Below are 14825 nucleotides of genomic sequence, written 5' to 3'. Positions count from 1 at the left end.
CCATTAGTTTCTTGCCAGTATATTCTGCTTATGATTATTCTGACCTAAACAGTTTCCTGGTGTATTAACTTGTCTGATAAACTCCTCTCTTCTTCCTCTCACCTTTGCACCAAGGAAATCATACAAGCCTGAAACAGCACTGACTTCTCCCAGTCCCTTCCTACGTATCATGCAATAGCATTTTAACACTGAAAACAATCTGTAAGTGGATTTTCCTTCAGCATGGGTTGCAGCAAGTTGAACAGGAAAGGAAAACCTTGGTGCACGCAGGCAGAACGTGGCACCGCAGGCAGGCACCGTGCACATCTGTTTGGCAGAAGAGGCACTTTACCAGTCACAGGAACATTGCGATTCTCTGTTCATTCTCTCCCTTTTGCCTGAAGGCAGGTTCAGTACAAAATGCACAGAGACAGCCTGCAACCTGAAGGACTTTCTATTTATCAGTCCAGAGATACTGGGAAATTAAAAGATGTGCCCAAGATCATAAGGAAGAGTGAACTGCATCCAGACACACAGAGCATTAAAACATCACCTTTGGTTTGTTTTAAATCCCTGAGTTTTATAGGTTTTCTCTCGAAGTATTACTGAAAATTGAAGTGGTTTTTTTTTTTTTTTTTTTTTTTTTTTGATAGCAATCTTGAATAAGAGCAGCATTTCCATCCATTTTTCACAGTAAACAGAATTCATCCTTTGGGATTTGGGATTCAGAGTCTGCATTTTCTAAAAGTCACAAAGGCAGTGATCAGAAGAAGTTCCTGCCAACTACTCCAGGGCTCCTCAGCTGCTGGATGTACCACTGGGAAGGAAAGCCACTTCTGAGCACTCTGCCCAGGAGCTGCCAGTGCCTGTTGTTGGAGCCACCACTGCAGCTGGGAATCTTCTGTGCACAATAATTAATCATAATAAAGGTTGTAGTGAGGATTTGGTCTGAAAGTGGATTCCAAAGGCACAGATGGAGTATTATGGCATTAAGAGCCTGCATTTTTTGCCAAAGCAGCAACTCGCTTGTATGGGGGGAAAAAAAAAGGCAAAAAAAAAAAAAAAAACACCACTCACCAACCTACAGGTAGGCAGGCAGTCACCGCTAAGCAGGTTTTACATGGTTTGCCTTTCAGCATCTCCAGCATTACCTAGCCTGCAGGGACATAGCTTTAATAAAACGTCAGTGCATTTCCCAGGGCCACTGGAGGAGTGATGTACAATGGCTAAGGTTTGCTCAGTGAAGACAGTCAAGTAATTTTAACTTTCATGTTCATGCAAAACATCTTGTCAGCAGCTGATGAAAACTACCTAAGATTTTAAATGTCGCACAGAGAAATGCAGATGCCTGTGGTGCTTCCTTTCTGATTAAGCACACTTGTACTTATATTAAATATGAACTCTCCTCCCCAGTGAAAGGGCATTTACCAGTGTTTAGGATTTAACCATGCGAAAAGTGAAGGGCAATTTGCTAACTCTTGTGCTGCCTTGTCTCTCCTACTCCTTTTATTCTTACCCCCAATTTTTAGTCAGCTACTCTCATTGTTGCCAAAAAAATGTGCAGTGATGTCCTTAAACACAAGTATGAAAACAGTTTTTCTAATAAACGTTAATTGTAGCAGTAAAATAGCAGAATAAAATAACAGTAAGAAAAACAATCAATAAATCTGTACAAATATTAAGCACTGGGGCACAAACAGGAAAAGCAGCAGAGTCAGAGCACTTTATAGAGAAACCTGGAAGCTATGTCAAGAGAAGATGGGCAATGATGAAATGTTTGTGAGGTAATTGTACCAGAACAGACAGGAAACAAGATGTATGACCAAAGGGAATGTAAGTGAACTGATCCAGCTCTTTTCTATTTATCCCAAATCGTTGTCCTTTTAGATCCCACTGTGTCACCATGCAAAAGATTTTGAGGCAAAGCTTAGAATGATGTTTCAGTGATGGGTGCCTAGATTTATGTCATGATAAGCATGGGAAATGGGGATTCAGTCTATGATATCAGATTTGAGCTTCTCCAAAATGGAAGGGGGGAAAAAAAAAAAAAAGGAATAAGAAGCCCTGCAGTCTGTATACCACTGGATCCTGGTAACTGGCTGTTTCATTGCTTCCGCTGGTCTGCCCTACTTACTATTGCAGCCGTGATGTGTCTACGGGTACCTCCCTACCCCAATACCTGTGGCCAGACGTGTTCAGCTGGTCCCTGCAAACCAGCCCAGGAAGACCATCTGCTTGGCAAGCAAAAAATGGGACTGTGCACAGCCAGTACATAACAGCCTTCAGAACAGAGCCAGAGTGAATACAAATAAACGTTTGTTTTGGAAGATCAACTAATGAGTCAATAGGATCAATATCCATAAGCAATATCAATATCTATTACATGGGCTGGTGTCTGTTCTGTGGACTAAGAGCTTCTTACCCCTTTAGCAATCCAGGTTAAGCATCTGAAGACAACCCTCCTAAAGAAGTTGGAGGAATTTTCAAGCTCTTCTTTTGGTATCTCTGGCTGTGGGATGAGCTATCAAAGGGCTCTTCAACAAGGACATTATTGTCCATCCAGTATGCTACACTTGAGCCAAAACATGAGCCAGGAGCCCAAGGGCTTATGAATAGTTAAGTGGAGATTTTCCAGCTTAGCCATTTCCACTACGGACGCATATTCAACAGCAGAGGTTACAAAAGCGCCTCCTGTGCCTTGGTGGATAATTATTCAGTAAAGTGACTTAAAGACAGACATATTCCCTCCTCACCTAAAGACTAAGGGAAAACACACTCTCCTAAAGCCATGACATGGTCCATAAAGATGTATCCAACAACCTCAGTTGAACAACACGTGTGAGATTCTCCAAGCATAGTAAAAGCCCCCACACCTGCTGGAGATGCTAGTGACACCACAGTGACCACTCAGTCCAGTGACAATAAGCAGCGTTTTACATAACAGGTGCCCAAGGAGCAACTAATTTACTGATTTGTGGCATTTAGAAATCAGTGTTTCCTATGCCTCATTACTGGCATAAAGGTCTTTACTATTGGCCTTTTGGAATTTATTATAGGGCCATTTAATTGTAAATTTATACACAAGAATCCTTTCTCGCAGAAAGCTGTACTGGGTTTTCCCTCCACAGCTGTAGTTTCAATCATGATTGCAGTGGGATATGCAAACACATCAAGTAAGGGCAGTCCAAGTGAAAAAAAGTTTTCAGTCTAAGAAAAGTGGCATCCGGTGGAAGCAGAAGGATGGGATACACACACTGAAAACCACAAAGCAACATTTGTCAGCACATACAGCATGTAGCCATGAGAACGGATGGCAACAGAGTTGTGTGAAATGTTTATGGGAAGCTCCTTCCCGTGCGATGAAAAACAGAGAGGTGTTTGCCTGAGATAGGGTCAGTAAGAAATGAGGTCTGGAGTTTTTGGCAGGAGATGGCATCTCAATAGCAGGCAAAACAAGAGGCAGGCTGAGGGCAGGCAGTGAGGACGAGTCATTTGTACTTGGAGTTCAAGCATGTGCCTGCCAGCTCCGTTGTCCCCACGGTGCCTCAAAGTCGCATGAAACAAGTCTGATCTTGGCTCACCTTAGCTCATTTAGTATCAATCTCTGGCAGGGCATACAGGAGAATGTCAGTAAAAATGGAGCCGTTAATGCATGGATTTTTAGCACTCCATACAATATGCCTGGCATTGCTGCAGCGCTGCTGGTAGGCAGGACGCTGGCACTGTCACCATGCGATGTGCCAGCACCTACCGCAGTTATTAGCATGTCTGACTTTGACAGGATGCCTTAAGAGTTTCTCTATGGGACAGCTGTTACATTACATCATGTCAGTGCACAGGATAGAGCTATTAATGACTCTTAATGCGATACACTGCATCCTGACAGTGCATGCTATTAGGCGTCCCTGAATCACAGATATTGATATACCAACCGTAACAGCTCTGAAGACGAATGGTGCCAACGTGTGCTACCCACGTCTGCAACAGTGCATAGTAAAAACATTAGGCTAACACTCCAAATGTTTTAGCTCAAAGGAAAATGATGACATTTCAAGCCTGAGACTGACAGATCCAATGAATGTAAAAAGTAATCTGAATTTTACTTTTCAGGTGTCCACTTATCCTCGGGTTAATGACTGAGTGTTACAACCAGCTTTACAAAAATGTAACAAAAATATTGCAGCTCATTTTCTTGGCAGACTGTTTGCATCACTTTAGTTTAGGAAGCAAACCCTTTTACAATAATCACAGACATGTAAATCAGCCAAAAATTGTGTTTACTTTGTTGCTCTCCAAATTTAAGCTGACCTAAGTGATTTGATACAAAATTTGTAGGAATAAGAACAGAATTTGGTGGACACATATTGCAACACGCTGGATTTGTATTACAGAATTGTTACGCCTATGAGGGTGATGATTCACCCTCTAAATGTACTGTAAATGCTGATACAGCATTCAGTTTGGTGGCACGACTGGCACTGTGAAACTAATACTAATAAAAGTTCCCTTCATTTAACATGGAAAAAAAAGAGAGCTTTCTCATAGCCAAGCATGAATACTGGGTACATGCTGATTCTCTGAGTGGGCGTTTGATCCTCAATTGTCAAGACTGGCAGATGTCCCCAAGCCATAAATTAAGTTGTTGCTGACAAATTCCTTTCAGTAAAATGAAAATATGGGGTCGTACTGGCCAATAGCACGGGAAGCGGAGTGCAGAGACTGATCCCACCAGCACTGGTGTGGCTGTGCTGCCCCAGCCACCAGGGCCTGCTGGAGAGGCGTCAGGGCAAAATGGCTGACTTGAGGCTCTCCGTCCAGAAATGAACCCCGCCACCTACCGCGTGAGCCGAGCAACAAGCAAAGTATGTGGCAGTGCCTGAAGTGATGGGTTATTATTAGCAGGTGATGAAAAGGAAACATATATATGTGAGAAATAAACTTGTGTTTTTGCAATAGAAGGTGGTTTTGCACTCAGGGTGCCAGAAGGAGCTGTGCTTCAGTACCAACCTCTTCTGAAGCAGCTCAAACCCCTTCATATGCTGCCAATATCTCCTTTTCCACTGGAGTACAGTGGGGGGTCTTGAATCCTCTGACTCCCTGACTCCAGCTATCACACTAAAATAAATGCAACTTAAGCGTGAGCTTAAACAAAAGTTTAAATGCAGTAACTGTATGACCAAGTGGCCTAACGCACTTCACTGCAAGTCATACTTCAGCCACATTCAGACTAAAGATCAAGAGAGAAACCGGAACATTTATTTGTGGTGACCATCATGTAGGAATCTTTACTGCATAAAAAAAAAAAAAATGCTACTTCTTGGTTCAAAGCACTTCAGTCTTTCAGTGCCTTGGTAAGCCTCTCTTAAGATATATTTTCTCTCAGATCCAAAGCCATACAGGCTAGAATCAAGGGATTTTTCTATCAAGTTAAGCAGAGCTGAGGAGCCTGAAGAAGAAACTACACTCAGGACCAGCCCCAACATTGGACTGGCACTGCTCTTCTAGCTACAGCCATTTGCTTTTGAACCACTTAGTAAGATCTGTAAATGAACTGAAAATTAACTGTAGCTTTCAGGAATTTTGTTCAGCAACTACAACAGTGCCAGCTGCATTCCTAGTAATAGCATAGTCAATTCCTCAAAAATCAAGCAAAATAGCAAATGCAATTAATTTTATTGGCACCATTCCATTTCACTGTCACATCAGAAGGTACACTCTGACCAACGTCACATACCCCAAAGACACAGAAGAAAGAGAATAAATATTATTATTGGTGTTTGAATATTCAGTTTATGTTAATGTATTATTTATTTTGTTTGGCTTTATTGTAATAGAAAAAGCCAGCAAGACAAAATTTTATTTTTCCTGCACACACTTTTTTTTTTTTTGCCTATTTTTTTCTTTAAATTTTGCATAGTGAACATTGCAAACTTTTCCTTTTTAGTTATCTGCCTCTGGCTATTATCTTGGAACAAAAATTAAGACACATTCAGCACAAACCACATGTACTAGCTGGCCACGACTGTGCCTCGAGGTTTCACAATCATAGATGTTGGAAAGGAAGAGACCTATTAATTTATCTTTTTGCATATACCCTTGCAGTCTCATCTTTTCTATTTATTCTGAAAACCTCAGGTAAAGCAGTATCTTACATATGAATTAATGAAAAACAGCTTCAGTTCTGTACAGGCAATGAGTTAGCTTAAGGGGAAAGGAAAGTCCTGCATTTTCCTGTGTAGATACCTGATCCAATGCATTGGAATAACCATAAACCACCAGGCTGTGCTGTTGCCCTTAAGCAGTATGCATCACCCACAGAGCTACGCTGCCGCGTTCGATAGCTGTTATTTGACTGGGAAGACCCTCAAATCCTAGAAAACCAGAAACAAAACAAGCCTCTCAGACTCATTTTCCTCTTGATTTTACAGCTCAGTATATTTCATAGGACTTTGGCTCTCTATGTAAACCACTGGCAGCGTTTTCTGGCCACGAAATTCAGGTATGAAAATAAATAACCCATCTGCACAGGCTTAGCATGCAAACACTGCAAAGCTGATCTGTGAATTGATGATACACTCAGTGCAGTTTCCAACAAACCATTCCTTAATGTTTGTCACTGCAGATTACTTTCACTACTGCATTCCCCCCCACCACACACACAGGCTGTTTCGGTTTTTCAAAGTTACATGTTATTTCAAAAACCACAAGTGTACTGAGGACACGGCTTGGGTGACACCTTAAACAGGCAGAGGCTGGCCAAGATGCTGACCATCAGATCTGTTTCCAGTGGTAGCAGCATTGCAGTTTGCATTAGGCTAATCATTTGAATGCTGGATTAGCCCATATTTTTTTTTCGGACTATTTTTCAGATTACCCTCCCTGATATTTTATACTTGAGCTATTTCTTTTCCTGCTAACTTATAAACAGATTTAATTCTTTCAGTCTCTTATAGATGCTATTCCCAGAACCTTCTCTCAGGTTCCCCACCACCCAATTTATTATTTTGTTTCTATAGGACTGATCAGCCCTGACAACAGTGTGATTCAAAATTATTTTTCCACTCTGTGTGACTAAAGAAATGTTAACTGGAGAGAAGTTATAACATCTTTCATTCAATAAGAGCAATTTTACGTAAAAAGAATGTGTATAGCCATGCTGAGTCTGTCCAAAGGTAAAACATCAAATGCCAGAGAAGTCTGGAAAATCAAAGTAGAACAGAGTAGATGTAATGATGCTTGTAAAACTTCCCAGCCAGCAAAAAAAAAAAATGAGTCTCAGTGAGAGTCGATGTGTTTGTATCTTATTTCCACTATTTTCTTCATTGAAATTGTCCAAGCACTTTCTGAAGACTTGTAAACATCTAGCATCTAGAACATCTGGCAACAAGATCACAGAATCATAGAATGGTCTGCGTAGGAAGGGACCTTAAAGGTCATCTAATTCCAAGCCCCCTGACACGGGCAACCTTCCACTAGACCAGGTTGCTCAAAGATCAATAGTGTAAGGACATGAGTCATGAAAAACTGCACCTAATGGTTTACACCTGAACCCACCACCTGCTAATTTTACCCATGAAAATATAAAGAAAACTTGGCTAAGGTTCAAGGTTGGATCCTGATACTTTCCTCTAATAAAACTAGACAATTAGGTGAGATCAGTTTTGGGAGTTTGTGACACAAAAGACAAGAACATCCCACATGGATTTCTGTGGAAATACAATTAATTTCATACTTCTAAAACTAATATAAGAAGCAGCATAACTCTTGATCATCAGAAGGAGACGATAACTCCTATGTTTTCTACATAACAACAAAATCCAGGAACCCAAGTCTTTAAACCTGGACAAAATAACTGAGAGTCACACTAGGAGATGATTTAGTTTAATTTTCTATTCCACCTCCCTAAGCATTTGCCTGTGTGTTGTCTTAACATTCCCAAATCTTTTATGATAATTCCCCAGCTACACTTCAACTTTTTGCTTGCTGCTGGAGAAGTTTTTCCATGCTGTCTGCTTCCCTCCTTGAGGGATGCAGCAGACAGTGCCTTCCGTCTTCCCACAGAGTACTCAGAGAAAAATATCTTTAGGTCAGATTAAAAAGAAGAGGGAAAAATACACCTCTTCTTTCATTGTGGGAATACGCTGGAGCACAATTCATTCTAACACAAGACACGAGAAATGTAACTCAGTTATTCAGCTCCCATCAGGGTGCTGGCAATGCCTTGATTTGTGGACCACATGTGAGTTGCAGATGACATGCCACAAGGTTGATTTCTCTCCCAAAATAGTCTCCCAAAGAATACAAACAGATTCTTAGCTACTGTAAAGCACAATAGCAATGCTGTAGACTTCTTCTATCTAGTTCGTTTAAATGTGAATCTGTCCATTCAGATATGAGGTAACTATATGTTGAGGGTTTTCAGATTTTCCACTGTCTAACTTCTTATCTGAGAAGCAACTACTGCTATGTGAAGCCCGGTATCTTAGACTGAGTGATAGATGTGAATATAAAACTACAGGATATTTAAAAAATAAAGAAATAGGTAAAAATCCCCCATGTTTTGAAAGGTTAAAAATCTTTCCCTACAAATCTGTTCAGTGCCAGCAAAAAGTTAATAGAGAATAAAAGAAGACCTGAGGAGACCATTCAGTTGTAGTTTTAGAAGGCTTATGACACAATCCATCACCAAAGCCCATTATGGAAATTTGATAGCTACAGGGTAAAAGGTAACTTTCTGCCATGGATTAAAAACTATTCATGAGATAGGGAAAACAAAGGAGAAGAAAAAATAGCTAATTCTTGACATACAGAGAGGTTAATAAGGGAGTGCCCCAAGGCTTGCTGCTGGGACTGGCTTTTGTCACTTTAAATCCCAAGCATAATGTAAAAAGTGGTACCAGCTTACTCAGCAATTTTATGTGCTTCTCTATTGCAATGAATACTTGTACTTGCTTGTTTTAGATCATGCTCATGAGTCTGTATGCCTTAACTGGTAATAGCACCCACAAGACTATCAGGGCACGCAAAGAGGAAGCTTAATCTCGATGTGGTTACACTTCAGTAGAAATGTCCCAAGGGAAGAATCTGTGTTACTTGTGATTGCTCATAAATCAGAGCAAAGACAATTTTCTTTCAAATCATTCCGTGAGTCTGAAGCTCTGCAAAGCAGATAAAATATTTATTCCCCTTCTACACTGAAAAAAAAAAAAAGTGGGGTCCATGCTGCTGCTGTGGAAGAATTTGCTAGTGCATCTGAATGAATGGTATTCAGCATCAAAAAGCTTATTTAAATACCTGGTCAACTCTGCCTTAAAGGTTTAAGTCGTACCATGGATTTAGGCAGACTTTCAACATGGAAGTAAATGGCATAAAACTCATTTTTCCAGTAAATATAAACAACTAGGAAAAAATGGTAGTTGAAGATTCATGCAGGTGAACATTTATTAATCTATCAGTACAGATATTAATGGATACAGTGACAGTTGTTTAATTCTCAAAACAAAAGTCTAAACAACAACTCAGTGTCTGCTTATTCTTTAAAAGCAGCCCAAAATGGCTAATGTGTTGCAGATTACTAGTAGCAAAAGGATAAACCCAATAAAAAAGTTTTCTGTTGTTTCACATGCCCTTGATCTTGAATTGAGTTTCAACCACACCACAGAAAACATAGAAAACATTCAGAAGAAACAAACCAGAAATGCCTTCTAGGCAACAAGAGCTTTAAAAAGTGTTAAAACAGTTTTACACCCGATTTTGCTCCTTTTTGACCAGCAAAACCAGCACAAGTCTTTCAACTGTGCACCATCTAAAAAGGCTGAAAAATTGCTATGGTCACACTGATTTAGAGAAATCTGGCTCAATTATCCAATGCACATATATCAAGATAAAAATACTAACTACAATGAATACTCATGATTCAGAACATGAATTGATTAACAGTTCAGCCAAAAAGTTGGCTTTGTGGTATATTTCATGTTAAGGCATCATGGCAGGGGGAATTGGCAGAAAGCAAAGTCGAACATTTCATTCCCATTGTCAGCTGATGAAGCAATGATCTCAGAAAATCAGTTCCCTTATGCCAATGCATATTGATGAATGTGAATATGTAACGTTTTCATGTGCATTACAAATAATGTTGCCTACTGTAGGCCACCTAAAATATCTAATTTTTCTAAAAATGTTATTGGAAGGCTTCCCATCACACACAGTACATTTACCCTTTTCAGAATAATGTAGAGCTGAAGTCAATAATTGTATTTTATTTCAAGTTGTGTGTAGCACATGCAAAGCATTTGCCTTCTATTCACAATGTGAGATTAGCAGTTGTGAGTCCTGAGGGTCCCTGCAGGGGGACAGATGGATATCAACAGTTGATTTCCACCTAGAAAGGAATTCAGATTCTACCCATGATCTTTATTGGTATTGATGGGGACATCTACAAAAATTAAATATATACATGTTGACAATTTTTTCTATTTTTTTGTATTCTTCAGCATCTCCTTTTCTCTCACTCTCAAATACATTGATGAAAGTAAGGCTGAGGATACTGCTTTAGTTTGTTAGAAATTTAGTTTCTCCATTGCCTTTAGTGTTATTTAGCTGTTAAGAACACTTTAATTAAACTTCAAGGCCTACTAACTGTAATAATCTCAAAAGCATGTATTTGCTGGAGCAAGCTGATAGCTTTTGCTCATTTTTTTTCCCCTTCTGAAAATGGTTTTTAGCAAAAATCAACGTTATTTTCCACAGCAAAATTTCTCAAGACTTCCCGTCCATCATGTCCAGACCTCTACAGTTATAAGAAATCATTATATATTATTTCACTCATTGTATGATTAAATATAATCTTGTAGTTTCTTGCCCACTCTGCTCCTAACATTTGACAATATCAGTCACTAGATTAGAAATTACTCTCATTTCCAGACTAAATGTATATGCAACTATTTTTATTGAGTGTTACCATTTTTCTCTTATGAAAATATTTCTTTTTCTCCTCCTGGATATTTATTTGCTGTAAATTTATAAGAAGGAGACACCTGCATCATCTGCATCATTTTTCTAAGATGAGCCAACCTGTTTCAGCCTACCATGTTTGGGGGGGGATAGGAAAGAATTTACTTTCTCCTCACCACCCCAATAAGCCTTGTCCATTCTGACCTTACTGGAAAGCATCATTACTGACACAGAGAAATCAGAAAGATATGCATCATTATTGGAAAGTACATCAATATCTTATATTTCATGCCTTATTTCTGTACTATTCCACTGAATCTATCCTAAATTAACAAGAGCTGTTGAATGTTACTGTTTGTCCTCGAGTACGTGACTTTGTTTGATTCGACATTACAAAACAAAATAAGCTTGTATGATAGTTTGAGATGAACACAGGTGCAGAGATACTGGCAAATTCTCCAAGATACAATTTTGATTTCTGACTGCTCTACCACATTTCCTTGGCTGCTCTGAACTTGCACAGGGCTCAGTTTTGCAGGTCTTGAAGTCATCAACAACAGTAAGTTGTGTGCTGCTGTATTATTACATTCTTATTTGAAAAAGAAAGCAAATCCATAGTGGTTTTGGCATTGTAGAGTAACATACTTAGTTGAAAATAAAATCTATACTTTTTCTTCACCATCCTAAAATTTCATCTTGTTTCTTTGAAACCAGGCTGATAGAGAGCAGCCCATCAAAAGCAGTGGAGCCAAGATGTTAAAAACAAACACGAAATCAAATAGCACCCCACCCCCAACTTTTTGAAAAGTTATTATTCTATGTGGAAATGCAGAGCCATTGCACTGTTTAGAGTCACTCCTCCAGCCTTCCTTGCTTGGTTTACAGGGCCCCCGGTGACCGTTCCTCCCTCCAGGCTCAGCAGCCCCATTTTGCAGCTGTTTTGGCACTCCAGTAAGAGAAATGAGGGAAGAGCATTTCTTGCATGGGAGAAACTCAGGGAACGAGAACAAAGAAGAAAAGGATACAAAAGCAGGATAGGTGCTGCCAAACAGGGCTTCGATGGCTTCGGAGGTGGGCCAGGAGCATCAAGACCTAATTTGTGTATTATTTGTGTAACAGCACCATCACCAGACAGTCTGCTAATGTGCCATCTTTGCATGGAAAGGAGGCAGGAGGGATTGGTACCCAGCCCCTCTTGTCTCAACCTTCTGCCTGATTTCCATCTCACAGCAGCGCTGCCGTATCCCTTCTGCCTGGTAGGAAGCAAACTGCTTTGGCTCAGGGCAGGAAACAGCAGCACTCCCCATAACACACCCCCCCCCCAGCAGAAACAGTCTCAGATTTTTTTTTTATTATTATTTTTTTCTCCTGTGCAGAAAGCTGCTTTGTATAATTCCACAATGACTGAAAGGATTTTCAGGGGAAAATACATTCAAATTAAAGTCAGTCACTTTAAAAACATGGAAAGAAAATTGCAATCAAACTTCTGCCAGAGAAAAACAGGCAAAGAGAAGGAAGAAAAGCCTTTCCAAGAGTTTTACAGCTGGGAAAACCTAGAAACATAGTTTTTCAGAATCCACAGAAATGCCGATTTACTGCTTGTTCTCACTAAAACAAGTATGCTAGCTTAAAAAAATACGTGTTGTGGTACAAGTGCAGAGATATTTATGCAAAGATTTAAAAGATGAAGAGCCCAGGGAACCTGAAGCTGTCTGACAGACCAGCCTGATATATCTGGGATCTAACTGCTGGCTGACCAGGAGCGAATGTATAAACTGAGATTAATCCCAGAAGGAAGAAAGCAAAGATTTAGCTAACCACTGCTGCAGGATCATGTGTGTTAATCAGACTCATTACCTACAGCACTGACCTCAGCACTACATTAATTGGTGATTAATTTCACCCCTGCTACAGCTAAGTCTGAGCCCATCGTGTGCTTTTTGAAGGAGAATGGATGGACTTGGGGTCAGCTGGGAGAAAAGGGAGGGGAGAAGGGAAAAATTGAGAAGAAAGAAACTCCTGTGTGGTGAAGGAGGAATAGCCATTCCGTGGTACTTCACTTCAAGCAGTGAAATGTCAGATGCATTGCATTAATTGCTGTAAATTTTAACTGTGAGAACTCCAGGATATTGGCAGTGTTTTGATGAGCTGTGGGTGAAGATAAGCTCCAAGCAGCCTCCTCTCACAGGAGGTCTTCCCCAGCCTAGCAGAGAGGGGCAGCACCTTGCAAAGCCACCGTCAACTAATGGAGAGCTTTAAGGTCTGAGGTTTGCTATCTCATGGCATGACTGCAGAGCAAAGAAAACTAAGTCTCAAGCCTTATTATACATCTCACCCTTATTGCCAACACTTATATGCCAATGGAGTAGCAGGAAATCAGCTGAGAAGTGTTTGCTCTATTTCTTCTGTTGCACAAAGGCTGTCTGACAGCATTATCAGCTAGAGAGAAATAGCTGCACACTGCAGTGTAAGTGCATTTATTATGGCTGGATTTTTGATGATTGGAAAATTCCTGGTGGGAGCTAAGAGAAGCAAGCATCTGACATTTAAAACATTTTAATTCCACCTTGATGTCCTGCTAACACTTTAAAGAGAAAAGAGTACATGCAGTTTCGTTCCACGTTGATGCATAATGTTCCTCTGATTTGGTTTACTCAGCCTAATGCCAATTCTCACTCCAATATTCCTGTGTAATTTTAAGGTTGATGTTTATTTTTTTAAACCATAACAGATTTAGGAGTTGTCTTTTCTTCTGCAGCACTGTTAAGTCCTAGACCAGACCATTTAAATTGTGGTGACCCCACATAAACTGGGTACAAACTACCTCAGAACTCCTTTTCATGTGCCTGTATGCATTGTAGAGTCACTCTGTGTCCTCACAGTGTGAGACAGAATTATCTATATACCCTTTTTTGGTTGTCCAAAAACAGATGTATTCAGAAATATTACAGTGCTACTCTAGTAAGGTAAAATCATGCAATTAACCGGCTCTTTGTTTTCCTAGAGCACGCTTTGCATTTCCAACACTGAAGAATACCTGGTAAGGACCAACAACATGACATTTTTAGCCATTAGTAATTACTTAATTGCTCCTGCAGCAGAGGGCCCCCAGCTTCCAACTTAATATCTTTTATCCATCATCTTTGCACAGCTCAAAGCACAGGACCAGGTGTGTCCAGGCCTGGTCTGGTGCCAGAGGCTGCCCTGGCAGGATCAGCAGCGAGCTCCTAGGCTGTGGGGGAAACAGGCCGAGGCCCAGGCCTGGCTGGCATCACTCCCCTCGTCTGCCCCCTACAACATCACACCCATGATGTTCTCACAAATTAACAAAGAAATAGGTGTGGGGGGGAGCAGCACACGCTTACTCACTCTGATCTCCCTGTCTGATCGAATCAGAACTTCCACCTCCACAGCTTTAAACACTTCTACCTGAAAACAGAGCAGAAAAGACAAACCTGAGAGCTGATTTTCCGTCTCGCTGCTTCTTTCCTTCAGCTAAGAGCATTCTCAGACCAATCAAGGACTGCCAAGTAGCCAAGCTCCTTATATCTGCGACTGCCCTGCTGTCAGATAAGCAGCAAGTTTAAGGAGCCAGGAGCGTTATGTGACTCAGAGGATATGCTGCTTCTTATATGTAAATAATTTACCTAAATAATGACACATTGCCAAACAACTGAAGGAAACACATGTATTTCTGCGCAGCTTTGATCACGCGTCTGTGCCTTCCCTGCTTTGCCGAGACCTTTACCTGTAACAGTGTACTTTTATAGCTGCTGATATGAAGGCAGTTTTTTGCTCGTTTTAAACTTCTTTCCAAGAACTGGAATGAGGACATGGAGATCTATTCTTTTTTTTTTTTTCCTTTAAGCACTTCACAGTTTTAATTCAGAGGG

The 14825-nt window shown here is 40.4% G+C and overlaps 1 protein-coding gene across 2 annotated transcripts in view; it reads right to left on the bottom strand.

The window, feature by feature from the left end:
- The window catches only part of BCHE (butyrylcholinesterase), a 54713-nt gene extending 40191 nt beyond the window's left edge, over nt 1-14522 (bottom strand). Inside the window, exon 1 of one of the 2 annotated variants that reach the window (XM_083847807.1) lies at nt 14388-14522. The gene's annotated coding sequence lies outside the window, so the exon portion shown is untranslated. The remainder of the gene's footprint in view (nt 1-14387) is intronic. The other variant, XM_083847805.1, reaches the window with a different exon arrangement.
- Nucleotides 14523-14825: the final 303 nt, after the last annotated feature.

The sequence above is a fragment of the Anser anser genome (genome assembly GCF_964211835.1).
Source record: "Anser anser genome assembly, chromosome: 9".
In the NCBI taxonomy this organism is placed as follows: Eukaryota; Metazoa; Chordata; class Aves; order Anseriformes; family Anatidae; genus Anser; species Anser anser.
Note: the sequence above shows the minus strand (reverse complement) of the source record. Positions and strands in the feature narration are given on the sequence as shown.